Source organism: Strigops habroptila, chromosome 3, assembly GCF_004027225.2.
Source record: "Strigops habroptila isolate Jane chromosome 3, bStrHab1.2.pri, whole genome shotgun sequence".
Taxonomy (NCBI): domain Eukaryota; kingdom Metazoa; phylum Chordata; class Aves; order Psittaciformes; family Psittacidae; genus Strigops; species Strigops habroptila.
This window is the reverse complement of record NC_044279.2, coordinates 20710018-20731952: the sequence shown is the minus strand read 5'-3', so window position 1 is coordinate 20731952 and position 21935 is coordinate 20710018. Positions and strand designations below refer to the sequence as shown.

Sequence of the window (21935 nt, the reverse complement as noted above, 5' to 3'; positions counted from 1 at the left end):
TCACTGCTTCCCTTCTTGATCAAGGGGGTGGTAAGATCATGGGATAGTTCAGGTTGGACAGGACCTCAGGAGGAGTCAGTTTGAGCTTAGACTCAGGTGGCTTAGAGTCTTCTCCAGCTGGGTCTTGAAAATCCACAAGGATGGAGAGAGAATGGGCAATTTCCTCCAAGGTTTAACCATCCTCATGAGGAAAAAATTATCCAGTTTGAACCTCTTTTATTTCAACTTATGCACATTGTGTCTCATCTGCCCACTATGTCCCACTGTGAGGATCCTGGTCTGTCTTCCTACAACCTCCTTCTGGATGCTGACAGGACTGCTGTTTGATCCACTCGAAGGCAACTGCTCCAGGCTGAAGAAGGCAATCTCCCAGGTATCATGACAGTCCTTTGCTGACCCTAATTTGGTCTATCAGTGTGTTGTATTGGGTGACCAAAACTGAGCAGAGTGCTCTAGTAGTGGCCTCAGGGGTGCTGAGTAGAGGGGGATAATCCCTTCCCTCAATGTACTGGCTCTGCTCCTGCCAATGCAGCCTAGAAGGCTGCTGGCCCTCTTTGCTGCCAGGGCACTGCTGGCTTACACTCAGCTTTCTGCCCACAAGAGGAATTTAAACAGCAAAGAAATACAAGCTGGATTTCTATTTTAAACTAAATAGCTTATTTTTAGCTCTCTCCCTTACAAATGTGGTCTTGCAAATATGAATTAGAAAAAAAATGATGTCTGGAAGCTGAAGAGAGGAAACACATAGCTTTATTTTTGCCTCCAAAGCCTGTCCTCCTTTATATATCTATTTTAAATGGCTTCCTTTGACAGTAAGGCTCTATATTACCCAGTTACCTCTATGTTAATTATGGGGTATTATATGGGGTATTATATGGGGTACCCATATGGGGTATGGGCTTATATTACCCAGCCATCACTCTTCCGCTGCCTTTGTGATAACTACATGTGCTGGTTTCAAGAAGCCATTTATATGAAGAAAAAATGGTAGAAACAGGTAACTGCCTCGATAACCCCAAAATCGTCAAAAAAGCTCTGCTGTTTGGAGACTTGATCTGGATCCAGCAAGAGAAATACCAGCTGTCATGACAGTGCCCTGCATCATCTTAAATTTGTTGGGTCTGTTTGTGTAACTAATATTTTATATTTCAGTATGATTCAAGATGGCAGAGGCAGTTTCATTTTCTTTGTGTGTTCTGTTTACAACTGTTCTGTGTGACTACTGTGATTTTCCCATATTTTGTAGAGTTCCGTGTGTCTTCTGGGAAAATTAACTGTGTGGTAGTAAAGAGTGCTAACATATATGTCAACAAAACCAAGCTTTTGGAGATGATAATTTTTATTTTTCTGAATGCTCCCGTCCAACCTGGCCTTGAACACTGCCAGGGATGGGGCAGCCACAACTTCTCTGGGCAACCTGTTCCAGCGCATCACCACCCTCATAGTAAAGAATTTCTTCCTAATGTCTAGCCTAAATCTACCTGCTTTCAGTTTAAAGCCATTCCCCCTTATACTATCACTGCATGCTCTTGTACAAAGTCCCTCTCTAGATTTCTTGCAGTCTCCCTTTAGATACTGGAAGGCTGCTCTAAAGTCTCCCCAAAGCCTTTTCTTCTGTTTGAATAAACGCAGCTCTTTCAGTCTGTCTTCAAAGGAGACATGCTTCAGCCCTCTGATCATCTTCGTGGTCCTCCTCTGGATTCACTTGAGCAGGTCCGTGTCTCTCTTGTGTTGATGCCCCAGAGCTGGAGGTAGTACTCCAGGTGATTTCTCATGAGAATGGAGTTCGGGGGGACAATCACCTCCTTTGACCTGCTGGCCACGTTCCTTTTGATGGAGCTCAGCACACGGTTTTCTGGGCTGCGAGTGCACACTGCTGGGTCATGTTGAACTTCTTGTCAATCAACACCCCCAAGTCCTTCTCCTCAGGGCTGCTTTCAATCCATTCGCTGTCCAGCCCGTAGTTGTGCCTGGGATTGCCCTGACCCACACGCAGGTCCTTGCACTTGGCACTTCATGAGGTTTGCACAGGCCCATCTCTCAGGCCTGTCAAGGTCCCTCTGGTTAGTGTCCCTTCTATCCACTGTGTTGACTGATCATACAGCTTGGTGTCATTGGCAAATTTACTGAGGGTGCACTCAATCCCACTTTCCACATTGCTGACAAAGATACTAAACAGCACCAACCCCAGTGCTAACCCCTGAGGAAAACCACTCATCACTGATCTCCACCCAGACACTGAGCCGTCGAACACAACTCTTTGGGTGCACCTTCCAGCCAATTCCTTACCCACTGAGTGGTCCATCCACCAAATCCATGCCTCTTGAGTTTAGAGACAAGGATATTGTGTGACAGTGTCAAATGCTTTGCAAAAGTCCAAGTACATGACATCAGTTCCTTTTTACTCATCCACCAATTTTTATATCTTTTTGTTCTGTCCTTTCATTTAGTGTAGATCAGAAATGCAAAACAATCTTTTGATTCTTAATTAACACTGTATGTTTCCACATTACCGTGAAATTCACTATTCTGATGCCTTCAAATTTAAAGATGACATTTCTTTTTATTTACCAGAAAGTCACACATAGTTACCTATATGTAAAGTAACTATAACAGTTTAAAATAATTACTTTTCAATCTCACAATTAATGTGAAAGGTAGAATATGCTGTATTAGAAACCTATTAGCTGTGTGACTCAGTGAAAAATAGCAAATCAAAATACACAGAGTAGCATATTAAAGTTTACTCCATTTTAATAAAGTCATTGATCTAATCTGAAAGAAATAAATTCCTAAATGCACATCAGCATCCTCTTTCTTTGAATCCTTCTTAGTATTTAAATAATTTTTAACTAAAAAATAAATGTTAATATATTCTTTTCAGAAATGATCATACAAGTCTTTTGTTTCACTACAACTAAGGCATTCTGAATTAAGATGAGCTTTTGGCCTTCATGCATTTTGTTGAACCTGCAGGTTTTTTGTTTAGCTAATAGGATATCCTGGACTATTGTTTTTAAATTCTATCATAACACTGAATAGTACCACTTACCATGCTACTTTGCAGTTTTGTTTAATTGTTAGTTTTGCCAGTGTCAGTGGAACTGTACCGAGCAGTATAGTTCTTAAGTAAAAACAATCAGGTTAGAACAGCTTTCAAATGGAAATCCTAAATGATGGATTGCTACTTACATCTTTTCTGCGCAAATTAGAACAAGAGGCCCAGGGAGTCTATGCAGGCATTTTTTAAGCTTATAGTAATAGCCTCACATCAACACCTTTCATGACTCTAATTACATGATATACAAATAAGATGCACATAAGAGCTGCATAACGTTTAATAGCAGAAAATGATTAACAAGCTTTAGGAAACTTCTCTAATATGAATAAAGTATATTGTGAAAAAAATTTAATTTACTACTGAAATAGGAAATAAACTGGGTTTTGTTAGTTCTTCACATTCAAGAACAGTTTTAAGATCCCTAAACTAGGAACATGAAAAATGTCATACTCTTTCAATATTTACAATCTGCTTTGCTTATTATCAGTATATAATGAAATACCAATTTCAAAAAGTACCTGATATATCCTGCTGGAAGAAAGAACTATTGCTTATTTCAGTGGAGCGGAGTGAGTTACAGAAATCTAAAGGAGGCAAAAATTTAATGTGAGGAACAGAATTCAAATACCCATTCAATGCATATTTTTGTGAAGGGATCACAACCTTTTCTTTACAAACTTCTGAAATGGTTTTGTAGTTGGTAAGATGGATCATTTGGTTTGGTGCTTTTATTTTATTTTATTTTTTAAGTAGGAGAAGAAAAAATCAATACTGTAATCAATCAGAGAGGCACTGACTGATTCCTCTGGCAGTCACCTACAACAGAAGTTGATGAGGTCAGATAAGGACATGACAGACTGTCAGTGCTGGATAAACCATTTCTCCTGGGTGGATTAATACAATATTTGTAGCTGCAAGGAAAGACTGCCATTTCTGAGTGTTTTTTGAAGGGGTTAGGAGGAGAGTCAAACGAAAGTTATTTCGATCAGCCCTATAGTCAAATTACCAGTCAGTTAGGTGACCTCAAGTTGGTCAAGATAGAAAAAACAATAACAAATAAATAAAAAAGCAAATGTAAGCGTGAAATTCTGGCTTCACTGAATTTTGTTATACCCTCCTTTTACTCCTGGTAGTCTGTTTTTTATGTACAGTGACTATTTGCCAGTTATGAAAGCAGTGTGAGAGCTGTGTCAGTCAGTTACACCAACTGTAGGCTCCTTGCTTTCCCCACAGCCTACCTATTATTCTATGAAATGTAAAGATTATATATTAAGTAGTAAAGATATCTTTACTACCTTCTGCCTTCTATAACTCAGATTCCTTCAAATGATGATAAAGGTAAAAGGACAGAATCATCACCCCCACATTATGACTCAACCTGCTCAGAAGTCACTTAATCTGTCAAACTCTCTGATAGGGAAAAAAAATAATCCTGTAGGGTAAATGGGAGAAGGCTTTTATAAAACCCTGGCTAGACAGCTACAGCTTTGCATTCCAGTTGACCTTTATTTATAACATTTTTCCATTTATTTATGTATGACAGCAAGAGAATCACACAACGACAAGACAAAACCCTGCAGCCGTGTGTGCTCTGTGGAGTTGAAAGTCTTGCTGTAGATTTGAAAGGCTCCTGATGCCTCAGCTGACCTGGGCACTAGGAAAGGGAGGGTATCACATGGCTGTTGTGGCTCAGATCTGTGGTCATTACTGAATAGGGCTCCCTTGTCCCTAGTTCAGTGAAACCTCCACTGCACTTAAGAAATTTCCAGGTCAGTGGCATTAGGGGATTAGCCAGTGGGATATGATTTTATCCTCAGCTATCTTGTTTAGTGAAACAGGGCATAAAAGTAGTAGATCACCTCTCACTCTAAGAGCAGGTGTCACAGCCCTGGTTATGTGTAAACGGTGTCTGTAAGCCCTTCTGTGCCTTTCTTATGGGTGAGATTAAAACGTGCTGAGGGCTTGGCAGGAGAGCCGTGAGTTTAGGCACTTGGGTTTCTGAGACATCTTATTTAAGGACACTGCTGAGCTGGATTTTTGCTGTACTGAGGAGTTTTTTCCTGAGAGAGAAGCCGTATTAAATAACTACACTATGCTATAAAATTGTGTCACGCAAATATTTGCCCACAAAATTCTGCCCTGAGATTACTTCAGTTTATGCTTAGAAATAAGGGTCAAAAAGAAACAACAAAGTAAGTGTGCAAAGCTGTCATTTAAAACTGGTGTTCTGCATTTCCTTCTCTCTCCATAGAGAGACATGAGGAAATTAGATCCTTAGGCATATGAAATATGGTGATACGAAAACCTTTGTTGGGCCCAAGGTGGGAATTTCTGTCTTCTGTCAGGGACAACTGAAAACGTGGAGGCAAGTCATTAAGCTCCTTTCACAGTCAATGAAATAAACACCTAAAGAAAGTGATCTATCTTACCCTACAAAATCTAATCCTAAATTAACTCTGATGAATCACCCTCTGGAAGTGACTGTTTCACTGATTAATGCAGTGAGATAAGTCCCACTCTTGGGTCTACCTAAATACCCTGTTTGGCTTTAACTAATTGTAGATAAATGTCTGATACCTCCATTATCTGAGCGCTCCCCAGACATCATAGTTAGGTATTATGTACTCGTGTCTGTATATGTGTCAGTTTGATCTAGACAGCTAGGTTCCACTTAAGAAAATCTAAAAATCAAGGGAACTGTGTCTAAATCCTCTGATGCTCCACAGAAGGACCACTGATGGCTAAGAGGATTTGTCCATCTCCATTTTTCTAGAAAGTCCTACTCAGTTGAGGTGCTTTATTACATGTTCTGTCTACTCCAAAGCTGGCTGTAACCTCAGATTTATCTCTTGGGTGCATCTAGATACGAGTGAATTGCAAAGATCACCAAGGCTTATATGGGAAGCGCATGAGAATCCAGAGCATCTGAGACCCTATGTCACATCTCATCCTGAAACCATTCTTCCTTACCTGTCACTCAGAGGGGCATTCCTGCAGAGGTCAGTGATGTTCAGAAAGGTATTTCATTTATATGAAGAGCTGAATTAAAATACCACCCCAAAGATCCTGCACAGCATTTGGTGGTTGAAATTCTTAACTAACTATGGAGAGAAAACACACCCCTCTTTGATGTCTAGAATAAGAAGTGTTTTCTATTATATGACAAATCACATGAGCTGATCTAAGTAGCCCAGCAATGAAGAAACGCTTGTTACACTAAGAGAATCTGATTATAAATCAGGAGAGTGTTTTCTGCCTGTCCATCTTGGTACAATAATTTTGCTGATGTCAGCCTTTCCTTCAAGAACTGAGCTCTGAGCTACCCTAGAGAAAAGGGTTATGCCAATACTAATGAGAAGGGTAAGAATGTTTGGGAGTAACTGGGGAATAATTCCTTTTTGTTTTGTTAGCTTGTGAAATAATGACAATAAAGATAATGTTAATGAGGTACAAATCTTCCTAGCATTAGTCCTATTTGACCTTGGCTAATGAAGACCAAGACAAGCCTCTTGAAAACTGAGATATAGAGATTGTTGTGAGATAGTGACCATTCCAGTAGGTTAACCAGAGTGGTCACACACCAGGATGCAAATAAAATGTGCGAGACAGACATTTTATTTTTAAGGTTAGTTATATCTCCTACAATATCAGAGACAGAAAACAAAAGCACTCAGACCAAGCCATCTGCACATCACTGTAAAGCTCAAAATTCTACCATTAAGAGGTGTAAAACATTCATTTCTGTTCTTCAGGATTAACAAACCATTTGGGACTGAAATTACTTTAGCTATCTAGACACTAAAGTGAGAAGAACAGGGGGAAGATCATAGAATCATAGACTCATAGAAAACCGGGTTGAAAGGGACCTCAAGGATGATCTGGTCCAACCTGTCTTGGAAAAATCATGGTCTAGACAAGATGGCCTAGCACCCAGCTGAATCTTCAATGTGTCCAGTGTTGGGAAATCCACCTCTTCCCTAGGGAGATTATTCCAAGTGCTGATTGTTCTCACTGTGAAAAATTTTCTTCTTTGCCAGCCAGTTCCCCACCCACCACACAGACTACTTGTCTAGACTGTAACACATCAGTTTTTCTAGGAGGAGATTGTGAGAAATCATATCAAAAGTCTTGAAGAAATCCAGATAGGCAATGTCCACCGCTTGCTCCACATCAATCGAGCAGGTTTCTTTGCTGTAGAAAGTTATTGGGTTTGTCAAGCATGATTTGCCCCATGAATCCATGCTGGCTTTTCCCAATTACATGCTTGATTTGACTTGTGATAGCCCCCAGGAGGATTTGTTCCATAACTTTCCTGGGGACTGAAGTAAGACTGATGGGCCTATAATTTCCTGGATCCACCTTTAAGTCACTCTTGTAGATGGGGGTGGCATTAGCCTTCTTCCAGTCTGCTGGGACATCTTCTGATCTCCATAACTTCTCAAACATTATGAAGAATGGCCTCGCAACATCAGCCAGGTCTCTTAATACCCTTGGATGTCTGAGCTGGGTCTGCTGTAGTTCAATGCCTGACACTGTATGTGATTGTCACTGAAGTAAGAGGTGGAAGCAGCGAAGTGAGTTCATCAAATTTCCCTAAACTCTGTCGATTTTACTGTTAGCACAGGTGGTTTTAGCATATACGGTTAGGATTTTCTCCAACAGTAAAAAATGAGCTTTAGCCTATTCTTAGAGCATATTTAATTTTTGTTTCTTTTCTCAACAGAGCAAGTTATCTAAGTAAAGGACTAATTATTAAAAAACAAGTTCAAGAAGAGTTAACTAGTAAGTATGTCTTGGTCTAAACTTTTTTTCCTCAAAGTCCTTGCTGTGGCTTTTAGCTGCTTCTCTGTTAATTTGAGGGCTTGCTATAGCACCATTTAATAATATGAAGTTGTAGAATAAGGAAGACAAAAATGCCAATTGACTTACGATTGTATATCAAGGGTACTGGTTTCAAGATGATATTCTATCATATTTTCCCCTTAGTAACTTTAGCCTCTGCTAAATCAGAAATTTCATTATGTATATTCTTTATCAGTGATTGATTTCATAAAAGGATATACTACAAAAGGATTTTAATCCTTTGTATATGGATCATCACATATCTTAGTGTTAAAAGGCAGAATTAGGAAGTGAAGAGAATCTTCCAATTATTGCTTAATCATGACACAATTTGAAGAATGAGTCTTTTTAGAGGAAATATTTTAAATCAACGTGACACTTGAAAATTGCTTTAAGTTACTTCATGCATTTTGATGTATGAAATTCTTCTTGAGGCACAACAGATGAAAAGAAATATTAGATTAAAAAAATTCAAGGAGCTTATTGTTTCATTAAATATTTACCAGCCATTCAAAATTTACTGGATTTACTCTGCAACTGAACAAGAGGCCTTAGGGTTTACATCTGTAAATCTTTGTGCTGGTGCCTACCAAAATTGATTAAAACCAAGGCAAATCTTTGCCATGGTTGTAAGTTGATTAACACATGAATTTAGAGTGCAAATGCTCCCCTGTAAGGTTTAATGGTTGAAACAATAAAAATATACCTGTTAGAAAAAAATTAATAACCAAATGCTTGAGCTCTACAGAAATTATGCATGCGCTGCATTGACATCATAAAAATACGATAAACTCATGTATGCAATCTGTCACTGGCTCTTCTTCATTGGAAAAGGAAGAAGAAAGAACACTGGAAAGGAGAGAACTGTTTTGCTTGAGGCACAATTTTTCAGATGGGGCTATCTTGAACTGGTCAAATGTCTTAAATCTTTGGTTCAAAATATACTCTTCAATTGAAGTCAAAGATACTGCATTTACTTGCTTTAAAAGATCCTTGCACCTAATTTTTTTTTCTTATCTTGAGGGTCCAAGGACTAAAATCACCTTCCAGATCAAACAGCAAATGGTGTTTGGGGTGAAAATCCTCTTCACATATACTATTAGTCATATTATGTGCATAATATTGCACACATTATAAATGCATGCAGGCACACACTTTTGTGATCATGGGACTGTTCCTATGCTGTTAGGAGCTATGTAATTTGATTAACTGCAGAAAATCAACTGGACCGTTTTAGGGTCTAACTCAGGATTTTACCATAAATCTGTCAATTGCAGGAATGCTGCTTTTATTTTAATAAGTGCATTTTTATGTATGTTCTGTTCTTTTCTTCATTTTCATTATTGCTGTTTGATCTCAAAAAATCACTCAATTTTTGCATGGGGTGATGCATCTCATCTTAAGACACGTATCTAAAATATATGGACTGAGTCACCTTTTAAGACACTTTTTTTTTTTTTTTTTTAATGAGAGTAGCTCAGATCTAAACAGCCTACTTTTTGTCATCTGAGTTGTCTCAAAATGATTCCCATCCCTTAGCTGGAACGGCTGATGTCTGTCCTTGTCTTTTGTACACAGAGTGCACTATGACTTACTTTTATTGGCTGTTAAGCAGGAACAACAGCAGACTCAACCAGCTAACAGAGAGGACCTTCCTGAGCTGTCCTTCTTCATTACAAGGGCTGATAGAGTTTGGTCTAGTGAGCTTTTGCCCTGTTTAGTCTTGTCTTGCCTTCAGTCAAAAGTGATTATCACTGAAATCCCATCGAGGTTCAGAAGTCCAGCACTGCAGAGGCAGAGCAGTACTTGGATATGATGCTTTCCAGCAAAGCCTTGTGCTCTAGGAAGTATGTCCACTTTACTGTGAAAGGTTCTCTTTTTTCTTAATAAAGGGCAGTAATGATGGCAGCACGTTGCAGGCAGCAGAGCTGCCCTTCGTGTGAACAATACATCTCCTGTTACCAAAAAGCGTTCAGCCATTTCACCTTGGCTGACTCCACCCTGCATGGCAAGGGGAGGCTGCAGGGTGATGATGTAGCACGTGGCTGTGTTTCCAGGAGTGTCCGATCACCAGCAGTGGATTGGGGAACAAGAACTCCACTGGGCTGAGCAATGCTAAGGAGAAATACAATTATCGTAACTGTGTTTCTAATTATTTAATTAACTGCTGCTCTAGAAGGCAGTCTATGAAAATGCAAATGTGATAACAGTTCTGTCCAAACTCATGAAAATGTTTGATACATTATGTGATTTACTAGGCTAGTCTTTATCAGCTTACATAATAAGGCACAGGGATTTTTACTTTACCCTCTTATTTCAACTCATTTTTTGGTATGTACCCTGTGATTTTATTTAAATAGTCTATTTAAAATTTCTGATTGAGTTTTCACTCTTGGTTCATATTAGTCTTCTGAGTTGTGGTGTGCAAGCTGCGATGACAGGGACTTTCTTTTGGGGCAGGTTTGGAACTGTAATCACATTTTCACCTCACCATGTCTTCATATTCTCACTTGTGCAGTGTGCTTGCCCTTGGCAGTTGATTCATCATGCGTCCCTAAGCACAAACATGGACTGAGACATCGAAAGCAATAATAGAGTAGAATAAATCATATTACAAGCTCATGTCTGGGGGAAAAAGACCAGAGAAGGTGTGCCAGCTGTGAATGTAAATGTATTGTCTGGCTTCTGGTTTGTCAGCTCAATGGTGTAGTTGTGAATTTATGGAGTCTAGGTTTTGAAAAATGCAATGTTAGCTGCTTTGGTCAGAATCAATACCAGTCAACAGAATGAACCAGATTTGACTGGTCAAATACTCTGGCAAATTGTTTGATGTGTGGACTCAGAGAAATACTGTATATGTTGCTCACACTAAAATCATAATTACTGATCTAAACTGAAATATTAAGCATGTACCTATGCAATGGGCACATGCTTAATATATTTATAGCTAGTACATGCCAGAATATGCTATTAAAAAGATTATATGAAGACAAGAACTGACTAGGAAGTTCTACCACAGTTATTTATGTAAGCATTCGTTTGTTTTGGTTTGTTTTTTTTTTAGCATGATTAGGTGCCTGATTGTGTGAGACCACTGGATCTTCATATATGAATAACAATGGTTTATTGAAAAGTGCAGTTGCTCTAATTATTTGCGATACATCTTCTGGAAATCTCACATAGAATCATAGAATCATAGAATAGTTAGGGTTAGAAAGGACCTTAAGATCATCTAGTTCCAACCCGCCTGCCATGTGCAGGGACACCTCGCACTAAACCATGTCACCCAAGGCTCTGTCCAACCTGGCCTTGAACACCGCCAGGGATGGAGCATTCACAACCTCCCTGGGCAACCCATTCCAGTGCTTCACCACCCTCACTGTAAAGAACTTCTTCCTTATATCTAGTCTAAACTTCCCCTGTTTAAGTTTGAACCCATTACCCCTTGTCCTACCACTACAGTCCCTAAGGAAGAGTCCCTCCCCAGCACCCTTATAGGCCCCCTTCAGATACTGGAAGGCTGCTATGAGGTCTCCATGCAGCCTTCTCTTCTCCAGGCTGAACAGCCCCAACTCTCTCAGCCTGTCTTCATACGGGAGGTGCTCCAGCCCTCTTATCATCCTTGTGGCCCTCTGGACTCGCTCCAACAGCTCCATGTTCTTTTTATGTTGAGGACACAAGAACTGTACACAGTACTCCAAGTGAGGTCTCACGAGAGCAGGGTAGAGGGGCAGAATCACCTCCTTTGACCTGCTGGTCATGCTTCTTTTGATGCAGCCCAGGATATGGTTGGCTTTCTGGGCTGCAAGTGCACGCTGCCGGCTCATGTTAAGCTTCTCATCAGCCAACACCCCCAAGTCCTTCTCTGCAGGGCTGCTCTGAATCTCTTCTCTGCCCAACCTGTAGCAGTGCCTGGGATTGCCCCAAGCTCAAATTGCCGAGGTGAGTATCTCCAGAGAGGACGCCTTTAACACCGGAGCGGGGGGAAGCACAGCGTCCAGGAGCCTCAGTTCGGAGCAGCAAGAGCAACCGAGGGTTCCTCAAGTCCTTGACAGGACTTGCCCAGGAGCCGGCAGCTCAGCCGACACGAGCAGCTGACTCACAGGGGGCGGTGCCAGGAGTGACGGCACCAGCCCTCAGTGGGTAAAAACCCATCCCAGGGAGCGCGAGTGACCAGGAGCGCAGCGAACAGGTCGTGGCGCGGCAGTTGGTGAGGGCAGCGAGCGGGATGGTGAGCACTCGCCTCAGGACCAGGGCCCGCTCTGGGAGCTCTGCCCCGGTGGTGGCCAGCGTAGGCACCCAGACAGAGCCAATGAGAGGGGAGGCTGTGGCGCAGATGTCGGAGTGTAGAAAGTGCCTCGACTGGCCTCTTGAGGCGAGGGTGCACAATGGACAGGGCTGCACTCGGTGCGCCCTGGTGGAGGTCCTCCTGCAGCAGGTGGCTGAGCTGCGGGAGGCTGTTGGAGAGCTAAAAGATGCCAGGGAAGCTGAGAGGAAGCTGAACTGCTTGCTCCAGGCCCAAACTGTGCAGGGGCTGCAAACGTCCAGCATTGCTCACATAGTAAAGAAGGAGGGCAGCAACCCAGGAAGCTGGGAATTAGTCACGAGAAAAACGAACAAAAAAGGGAGGAAGAGGACAATTAACGACAAGGGACTTCCTCCTAAATCTGATGTCCCCACCCAGAACCGCTTCGCAGTTCTGCAGGGGGCTAATGAGAAAGCACCCACCACATCTAAGATCACTACTGGTGCCTCCAGGAAAAAGCAGCGGGTCATAGTAGTAGGGGACTCTACTTTGAAAGGCACAGAGGCACCCATCTGCCGGTCTGATCCAGCCTCGAGGGAGGTGTGTTTCCTGCCAGGGGCTCGGATCAGGGATGTTGCTGAGAGGCTGCCTGCTCTAGTAAGTCCTGCTGACTATTACCCCCTTCTAGTGGTCCATGTGGGTGCTAGAGATATAGATAGCAGTAGCCTGGAGAACATTAAGAAGGACTACAGAGCCCTGGGAGAGGCGGTTAGGGGCTCTGGAGCTCAGATAGTTTTTTCATTGATTCTCTAGGACAAAGGGGAGGACCTTAAAAAAGCTAGGCGTGTTTGGCAGGTTAATAAATGGTTAGAATGGTGGTGCCATAGTCAGGGGTTTGGCTATTTAGAACATGGGGCTGCATTTGGGAGGCCAGATCTACTGGAGGCTGGTGGAGCTGGCCTGACAAAGAAGGGGAAGAGCTGTTTTGGTAGGAGGCTTGCCAGGCTGGTCAAGAAAGCTTTAAACTAGATGTGTTGGGGGAGGGGAGCATTGATCCATCCCAACACGCCTGGTCAGTTGCCAGCACCTGTAATAAGTGCTTGGAGCGATGTAGAGATGTTCCAGCTGCCCCAGCCATTGAGTCGGCTGCATTTGGAGGTCGGCTAAGGTGCCTCTATACAAACGTTCGTAGTATGGGGAACAAGCAAGAGGAATTAGAGATGTGTGCAAGGCTACGGGAATATGATGTCATTGGTATCACAGAAACATGGTGGGATGGCTCCTATGACTGGAGTGTCAGAATGGAAGGTTACAGGCTGTTTAGAAAAGACAGGCCAGGCAGACGGGGAGGGGGCGTTGCTATCTATGTCAGTGATAGGGTAGAGAGTATGGAACTCTGTCTGGGGACGGGTGATGAGATAACAGAGTGTTTGTGGGTCAGGATCAAAGGGAAAACAGCAATGGGGGACATTACGGTGGGGATCTGTTACAGGCCGCCTGATCAAGAGGACTCTGTGGATGAAGCGCTCTACAGACAGATAGGAGCAGCCTCACGCTCGCAGGCCCTGGTCCTCATGGGGGACTTCAACCATCCTGACATCTGTTGGAGGGACGGTACGGCCCGGCACAAGCAATCCAGGAGGTTCCTCGATTGTGTGGAAGACAACTTCCTCTTTCAAGCAATAGAGGAGCCGATGAGGAGAGGTGCCATGCTTGACCTGGTGCTCACCAACAGGGAGGGACTGGTTGGAAATGTGACACTCCAGGGCAGCCTTGGCTCTAGTGATCACGAGATGGTTGAGTTTGAGATCCTCAGGACAGTGAGAAGAGCATGCAGCAAGCTCACTGCCCTGGGCTTCAAGAAAGCAGACTTTGGCCTCTTCAGGAACCTCCTTAGTAAGGTTTCATGGGATACAGTCCTAGAGGGCAGGGGGGCCCAAGACTGCTGGTCGATATTCAAGGATCACCTGCTATGTGCTCAGGAGTGCTGCATCCTGACTAGAAGAAAGTGCAGCAGGAGGGCCAGGAGACCTCCATGGATGAACAAGGAGCTGCTGAGGAAACTTAGAGGGAAAAAAGAAGCTTACAGAAGGTGGAAGCGAGGACAGGCGGCCTGGGAAGAATATAGGAGCATTGCCCAGGAAGCTAGGGACCAGGTTAGGAAAGCTAAGGCCCAGCTAGAATTAAGTTTGGCAAGGGATGTGAAAGATAACAGGAAAGGATTCTATAGGTATGTAGCAAATAAAAGACAGACTAGGGACAACGTGGGCCCTCTCCGGAAGCTATCAGAACTGACTACCATGGATTTGGAGAAGGCTGAGGTTTTTAATGACTTCTTTGCCTCAGTCTTCACCAACAAATGCTCTGACCACACCACCCAAGTCTTGGGAAGCAAATGCAGGGACTGTGAGAATGAAGACCTTAGGCCCACTGTAGGAGAGGATCAGGTTCGAGACCATCTTAAGAACCTGAACGTGCACAAGTCCATGGGACCTGATGAAATCCATCCACGGGTCCTGAAGGAGCTGGCGAATGAAGTTGCTAAACCACTGTCCATCATATTTGAAAAGTCGTGGCAGTCAGGTGAAGTTCCTGATGACTGGAAGAAGGGTAATATAACCCCCATGTTCAAGAAGGGGAAGGTGGAAGACCCGGGGAACTACAGACCAGTCAGCCTCACCTCTGTGGCTGGCAAAATCTTGGATCAGTTTCTCCTGGAAAACATGCTAAGGCACATGAAAAACAACGAGGTGGTTGGTGAGAGCCAACATGGCTTCACTAAGGGGAAATCCTGCCTGACCAATTTGGTGGCCTTCTAGGATGGAGCCACGGAACTGATGGACAGGGGCAGAGCAGTTGACGTCATCTACCTGGACTTGTGCAAAGCGTTCGACACTGTCCTGCACAACATCCTTGTCTCTAAATTGGAGAGTCATCAATTTGATAGATGGACCACTCGGTGGATAAAAAACTGGCGCAATGGCTGCACGCAAAGAGTTGTGGTAAACGGCTTGAAAAGATCCTACACCTGGGCTGGGGCAATCCCAGGCACTGCTACAGGTTGGGCAGAGAAGAGATTCAGAGCAGGCTTGCAGAGAAGGACTTGGGGGTGTTGTTTTCCAGACAATATAGAAACCTAATTTTTAACAACAATTGGAAAAACAAGAGCCGGTGTCTCTGCTCACAGTTTCAAGTCTCTTTTGTTATTCTTCTATGACAGTGTATATTTCTCTTTAAGCTTTTTCTCAGGCATCCGTGTTACTAGGCTATGCTTTTTGTGCTTCTTTGCAGAGTATTTTCCTTTATTTATTTATTTTTTGGTAAAATTCTTCTAAATCCACCAGTACATTTGAAAAACTTCAGCCAGTGGAAAGCCTTCCATCCTCATAGTCCTTTTTTTTAATGAGAAAAAAAATACCACAATTGAAAGCTTCTATATTCTCATAAACCAACATTTTATTTTACAGCCATAACAGCGTTAGGTTAGGATATTACATGCACAATCCACAGGTATTCTAGCTCTCTCAGATTTGTCACATAATTTATAGAGAGTTGTAGACTCTAAAGAGGTGTCACAGGTGCCCATATATTAGACTTTGCATATGAGACTCAGGGGATATATGATGAGTGAAATTGGGAGTTCCTGCTCTTTGAGAAAGTGAAAAATACCCCCCCTGTGGAAATATTTATACTTTTTTAATGGAATCATTCTGTCTGACATTAAACTGTAGTGCTGCGGGAATAGCCCAGGCCTCCTGTTAGCTGGATCTACAGTCTCCATCTCCTGAGGTGCTTTCATGAAACACCACACAGCGTGTGCAGGGAGAACACAGTATAACACTGCATGATGTGTGTTTTCATTAGGCTCACTGATGGGAGAGAATGGGGATCTGATGTGTGTGAATACCGAGAGACGTCATGATACCAATTAAATATCACATTGAAGTGAAATGGTTCAGTTCAGTTAAACGAATGAACATGTTTTTATACATGTTCCAATAGAATATTAGAATAGCGTAATTTTTCTTAAGAACTTTACAAATTCATTTGTATTGGAAGAATAGTTACCATGAAAAAGGTAATCTTATATCTGGTTTAAAAGCCAAATTCTGAAGCAAAGTCAAGCATAATTCATAGTCAGCAAGGCATACAAACAAAGATAGTTTTCTTGCTTTTTGGGGACTTCTAAGTATACCACAATCTCAGATTAGATCTGGTAAATTGATTGAAGGTCAGGCTAAACAATCAGGATAGCTATAAAATTTAAGAGGAAGAAAGAGAAAAGAGTAGAAAAAACAGCAGAGGACTATGCTGGAAAAATAAAATAGCTAATCTGTTAATAGTGATCTTGGGTAATTTATGAAATCTGTTACTATTGACGATGCTTTCTTAGTTTTGTTTTAGATAGAAGGCTCTGTTTGGATATTTGGTTGGTTCCTGCAACTTTATACTGAGGTAGAATATAAAAGGAATAAACTGAGAATTTTTTTGCCTCTTGCACACCAAGTGGCAAGAAAGGTTGATTAAACTTTGGTAATTATTCACTGAAATGGAATAATGAAATATGGCTATAACCAAAATAGCTTATGATTACTTCCTTCTCCCGCTCCTTCCTCTCCCCAAACTCTTTAGTTTTAGTTTGTTCTCAGGGGCAGGGAACTCAACCAGTTGATAAGGCTGACCAGAGAGGGATCTCCAAAAGCATCGCAAAGGAAAAACTCAGAGCTAAGAAGCTGTGACAGGGAAGAGGAGAGGATGAACTTCTTTTCATGGCAGTGTGGAGCCAGAACATGCTACTGCTACTTTTAGGGCAGCCAAAGAAAAAAGAAATCATACTCCACATTTTCTGTCTGCTTTCCTGGTCCAAGTACAAATTGAGACAGCTGATCTACCTTTGAAACTTGGTAAAGTCCTTAGACATCTTTTACCAAACCAAAGCACCATACACGAGCTCTCCTCTTTCAGCTTATCACCATACTATTTTCTTTAGTTAGCGGTTTTGAAAGAGTTTTGCTATATCTCTATTGGTTTTTTTTCAAGAATTTGAGTGCAATACCGCAAAAAGTAGTAAGCAAAGGTACTGAGTAAAAGTAAAGGAGTCTCGCAACAAGGACCTCCCCAGAAGAGTGCTCCTTATGCAGTTCACATTCCCTTTGTGTCCCAAAAGATTGCCAGGGGGAATGAAGAGGATGGTGGTTTCTCAGCCCTTTTTGAATAAAACTTTGTCTTCCAGTCAAGGAAATTGGGGCCCTGCTGATGCAATCAGCACATGCTCAAAAACTAATCCTAGTCCTTTGAAAAGCCTGGGAATACAAGTAGCAGATATCTCAGGCTGAACTGACAAGCACAGCTCAGACCAATTTCGGAATGGGTTTCTGTAAATGGTACCAGCAACCTGCATGTGCGTTTGTATGCTTGCAAGGCTGTGACAGACAAAAATAATTTCAGTTCAGCTAATCACCTTCCAATTTATGGTGAGCTTAGAGTTCCATGAACACATCTCAGTGCTATATGAGAGCTCAGCCTTTCCTCTGGGAGGAGAGAGAACATCAGGAAAATAAAATGTTAAGAAGTGAAGCTTCTTTTCAGAAATGGCATTCTGACTTCAACAATGGAAAGCATGTTGACTTCCTTATTTTAACCTTGTTCTTCTTCTGCCACTATCTCACATCTTTTCATGTAGATATTTCCCAGTCTCTTCGGCTCTGCCTTTTGCAATTTTGCTCTTAATTTACTCTTTTAATAAATTACAGTTGTTCCTACTCAACAACATCATCTCTGCATGACTCTCCTTTTTTGGCTTCTCACACCTATTGCCACTATACCTTCCTTTGGGGGAATCTTCTCTGATACGAAAAACTTCTTAATTCCTAGAAGAATTAAGGAATTCTTATTCCTTAATATGAAAAAATCCTTAATATGAAAAATATGAAAATTTCTCCTTCTGTTCTTCATCTGAAACCCAACTTTTTCTCAGAGCATTTTTATTACTTCGATTCTCTCATTGACAGTACACATTCCCTTCCAGAATTGTTCATGTACTATACTTTCCTGATTAAAATACAAGCTCATTAGGATTGGCAGGTTATTTGGTTATGCACTATAGAAAATACCACATGAATCTAATATTTGATTTGGATTGCACCCTCATTTTCCCATCACAATTTGGCTAGCTGTGCCTGCTCTATCTGATTTAATAATAACTGTTATTGCCACAATATAGTTACCAGAACAAAAGCACCTTTTTGTAGAGACAGATGTGATGTTTTGAAGGAATTATCATCTATCTGTAAGGCCTCAGATGACCCTTCTCTTTGCACAGGGGGAAACCTGAACTGTTCTAATCCTTACAAGTCAATTATCATCTAAACTGCTCATTTCCTGCTGCAATTCAAGATTCATGAAATCTGAATGGGATATGCATTTTTAATGTTATGGCAGGAACCATAAATATTGTTGGCCTTGTTTGCCAGAATCTTAATACAATAATGACTATAAAGCTGCAGGAAGGAAAAATATCTGAGATGCACTGATTCAGTTTCATAACCTAATAATTTTGACAACCTTTTCAAATGATTAAATAGGCTTGAAGAAATCCAGGCCCTGAAGTATTATCTCTATTTGTGAAACCCTAAATGTTGGTGGGGTTATTTTTTTTTTTCTTTCTTCTTCTAAATAATGCAGGAGCAGGTGCTGGCATTTCAGTACAACTAATTAGTTTCTAATTTACTGTAAACATCTTAGAATTCCATGAACACGTCTCAGCGGTATCTCAGAGGAAACAATCTACTGGTTTGATAAATCTTTCCTGAAATACCACTGAGAATTGACTACATGAAGTGTACAGCCTTACTTAATATATGTGATTTTTTTAGAATACACTGAAAACCAAGATAACTTTTCCAGGCTTTGCCTGATATTACCATTATCTGTGTAAAGACATACTCTGTAGGAACTTTGTATTAATGACACCATTGTTTTAGTTTAACAAGTGGTTATATATATATATTACAGTATAATTCAATGCGCTACCGGAATTCTTCCAGACATTAAATGTGTTTGTAGTGATATTGCCACAGGAATCTTCAACAATGTTTTGAAGTATTTTTGCATGCATGTGATTTGTGTAGCTAATTTGGTGATCAAAACGTAACAGTAAACATTGCAATATTTCACTTATTTTTAGGTTATTGCATTCATAAAGTGGTTTAATTTACAATAAGAAAATTTATCTGTAGCCAGTCAGTAAAATAAACCAAGAAATCTTTCTAAATGGGTCAATTTTAAAAATGTTTATGAACATGTTAAATATATAAAACTTAGATTTTGGTTTTTTTCAAGCTAACTAGGTTGAAAACAATATTGCCTTAAATTACAGTATTGGTACTTTTTAGTCACATATTGATTATAGTAAAACATTTTAAAGAAATCCTGTCTGCTTCTGTTTTTTTTTTTTCATTAATTATTAATTACCTTTAAATTATTATAAAAGGCACTTTAAAGGTACACTTATTTTTTTCTGACTTCATCTTTGAAAACCAAAGACTGTTGTCTTGGTGGAGGTGGTAGGATTTACATTTCACCATTTGGTTGAAGCCCTAACTTACCTCTCAGCATGCTAGCAGATCCCTTGGGAGTGTGTGGGAGCAGCCCAGCCAAACCAGCACTGGTGAGACTGAAATCCCTCTGTCAATATTGCTACCTTCACAATCCTACTGGTACCACTGCCATCGTATGCATCTTCCCTTTCTCAGGTGTTAATCAGCATCATTTGTGTTGGTATAACTTCTGTGGCACTACGCAATGAACTGAACAAGGAATTGGTGCAGAGTAGAAACTATTTTTATTGGTTGCAGAGCTATTTTTGTCCAAGGGTTGTTCACTGATATTTTTCATGTTCTGGAACCAGAAACAGTTTTCTCAGGGAACTGGAAAGGGTGATGATGAGGCAGGAATGAGTTGCTTAGGGCTTCAGTGTCACCAGAGGAAGTATATTTATAACTGTACTTTCAGAGATAACAGAAGAAGATGTGCAGAGTCCTGCTGAAAACTTGGCAGGACCTGTAAATACTGGAGTATACTAGGATTTTAGTTAACTATTGCTTCTTGAACTTCAAACATACAATTTCTTCTTAATATTTGAGGAATTCACTCTTGTAAGAATGATGTTTTCCTTATATGCAATTTCTTCAACATTGCATGGAATGTTATGTGGCAAAATGTGAATGTGGATATAAGCATTTAGTGTTTTTTATCTACACAAAAATGTTTCATAGTTTGGATTCTTAATTAGTATAGGAAATCTTAAAAGTACTTAACATAGATTGTGTGAGTGGCTAAAAACGTTGATACCAGCTGGAAATTAAAAATAAGTAGAAAACTCTGAGACAAATAGTATTAATTCCTATGTTTTTATGCAGGTTCTTTCATCTCTGCTTTCATTTGATATCTAATTTCTTTAAATAAATGGTACTTTGCTAAGTAGGGGAAAATGAACATTATCATTACAGTAATGTGTGTTGAGAAAAATAAACCAGCTGAGGTGTTAGGATCTGTTTGGAAGAGGTCTGAGAAAAAATAATTTAAAACACACTTATGTTTGCGTGCAGGAAAAAGAGTGTTAACTGAAAATGATATTGATACACACAGGAGCAAAACAAATTGGTCTGGACTCGGAAATTATGTAATTGCTACCCTTAAGTTACAGGGCTTGATACACAAACTGATAAAACCCTTAGGCTCTTTCAACTGGGTTTCCAATTACCCTGGAACAGTAGCTGCTATGAGCTGCAATGCCCACGTCCTTGTGTTGGTAAAGGAATCTTCAGCTCTAGCTGAGAAACTTTTTCTCATGGGATAGCATGTATCCATGTTTCAAGGTTTTCTTGGCAGATAAACCCCTGTCCTGTACCCTGATATAAATTAGTTTAAGTGTGTTTAACTAAGTTTAATTGTATTAAACTAAGAATGATGGTTTTTCTAAGTGCATATTTAAGGGTGAAGGAGGAGCCTCTGTCCTATTTCACAATACATAAACTTCCTCTCTGCTGATAACTCTGTTAAAAGAACCTGAAAACAGCATCACCCCAAAGCTTAATTATGTAGATGCAACTGTTCACAGGAGAAGGAAATTTTTTTCCTTGCAGTTATGATATTTTAGACTTTTTTTTTTTAATATCCTGCCAGATTCCTGAACTGTTTCCAAACTGAGCTGAACTGTCATCCAAATAGCCTCGGGAAAATATATGGCTACATATCTTTATACTGGAAGATGAAAGCCTTTGTTTTTGAGAGGAAGCAGGAATTTGTTTCCACGCATAAAGGACCAGACCAGGTGGTCAGTAGTGCCAGCTGTTCTTCCTAGCATCACCATGGATGCTGGGAAGTAATGAAGATTTTTGAACAAATCTGAGTCAGAGCAGTTACCACAATTAGACTGTGTAATGTTGAACAAGTTGCTGAACAACCTCTGTCTTTGTCTGTGAACCTGGAACAAATAAATCCCCTTCTAATGCTAATAACAAGCTATTCATTAACGTTTATAAAGCTACTTCTAGTTCTCATAAGGAAGATTTTATTGGCGTGAAAAGATATTGCAGTTCTCCTAATGACCCTTTTTGTTGCTCAGCCCCAATTTTCTTCTTTTGTAGCCAGGAAATGGAGGATTCTGGAATGTGACGAACAATTTATATCTTTATGGAGAAAATAGGAGGGACTGACTAGGTAAGTCAATTTTTGTACACACCTCAGTAAAGCTGCACTGGAAAAAGAGTTTACCTGGATCTG

At 40.8% G+C, this 21935-nt stretch overlaps 1 long non-coding RNA gene across 1 annotated transcript; it reads left to right on the top strand.

Annotated features, from left to right (window-relative positions):
* The first annotated feature begins 257 nt into the window (after positions 1-257).
* LOC115605572 lies at positions 258-21864 on the top strand. Its single transcript, XR_003990641.1, has 4 exons — positions 258-373; positions 5925-6060; positions 7785-7843; positions 21800-21864. It is a non-coding gene; the product is annotated as an uncharacterized LOC115605572 (long non-coding RNA).
* Positions 21865-21935: the final 71 nt, after the last annotated feature.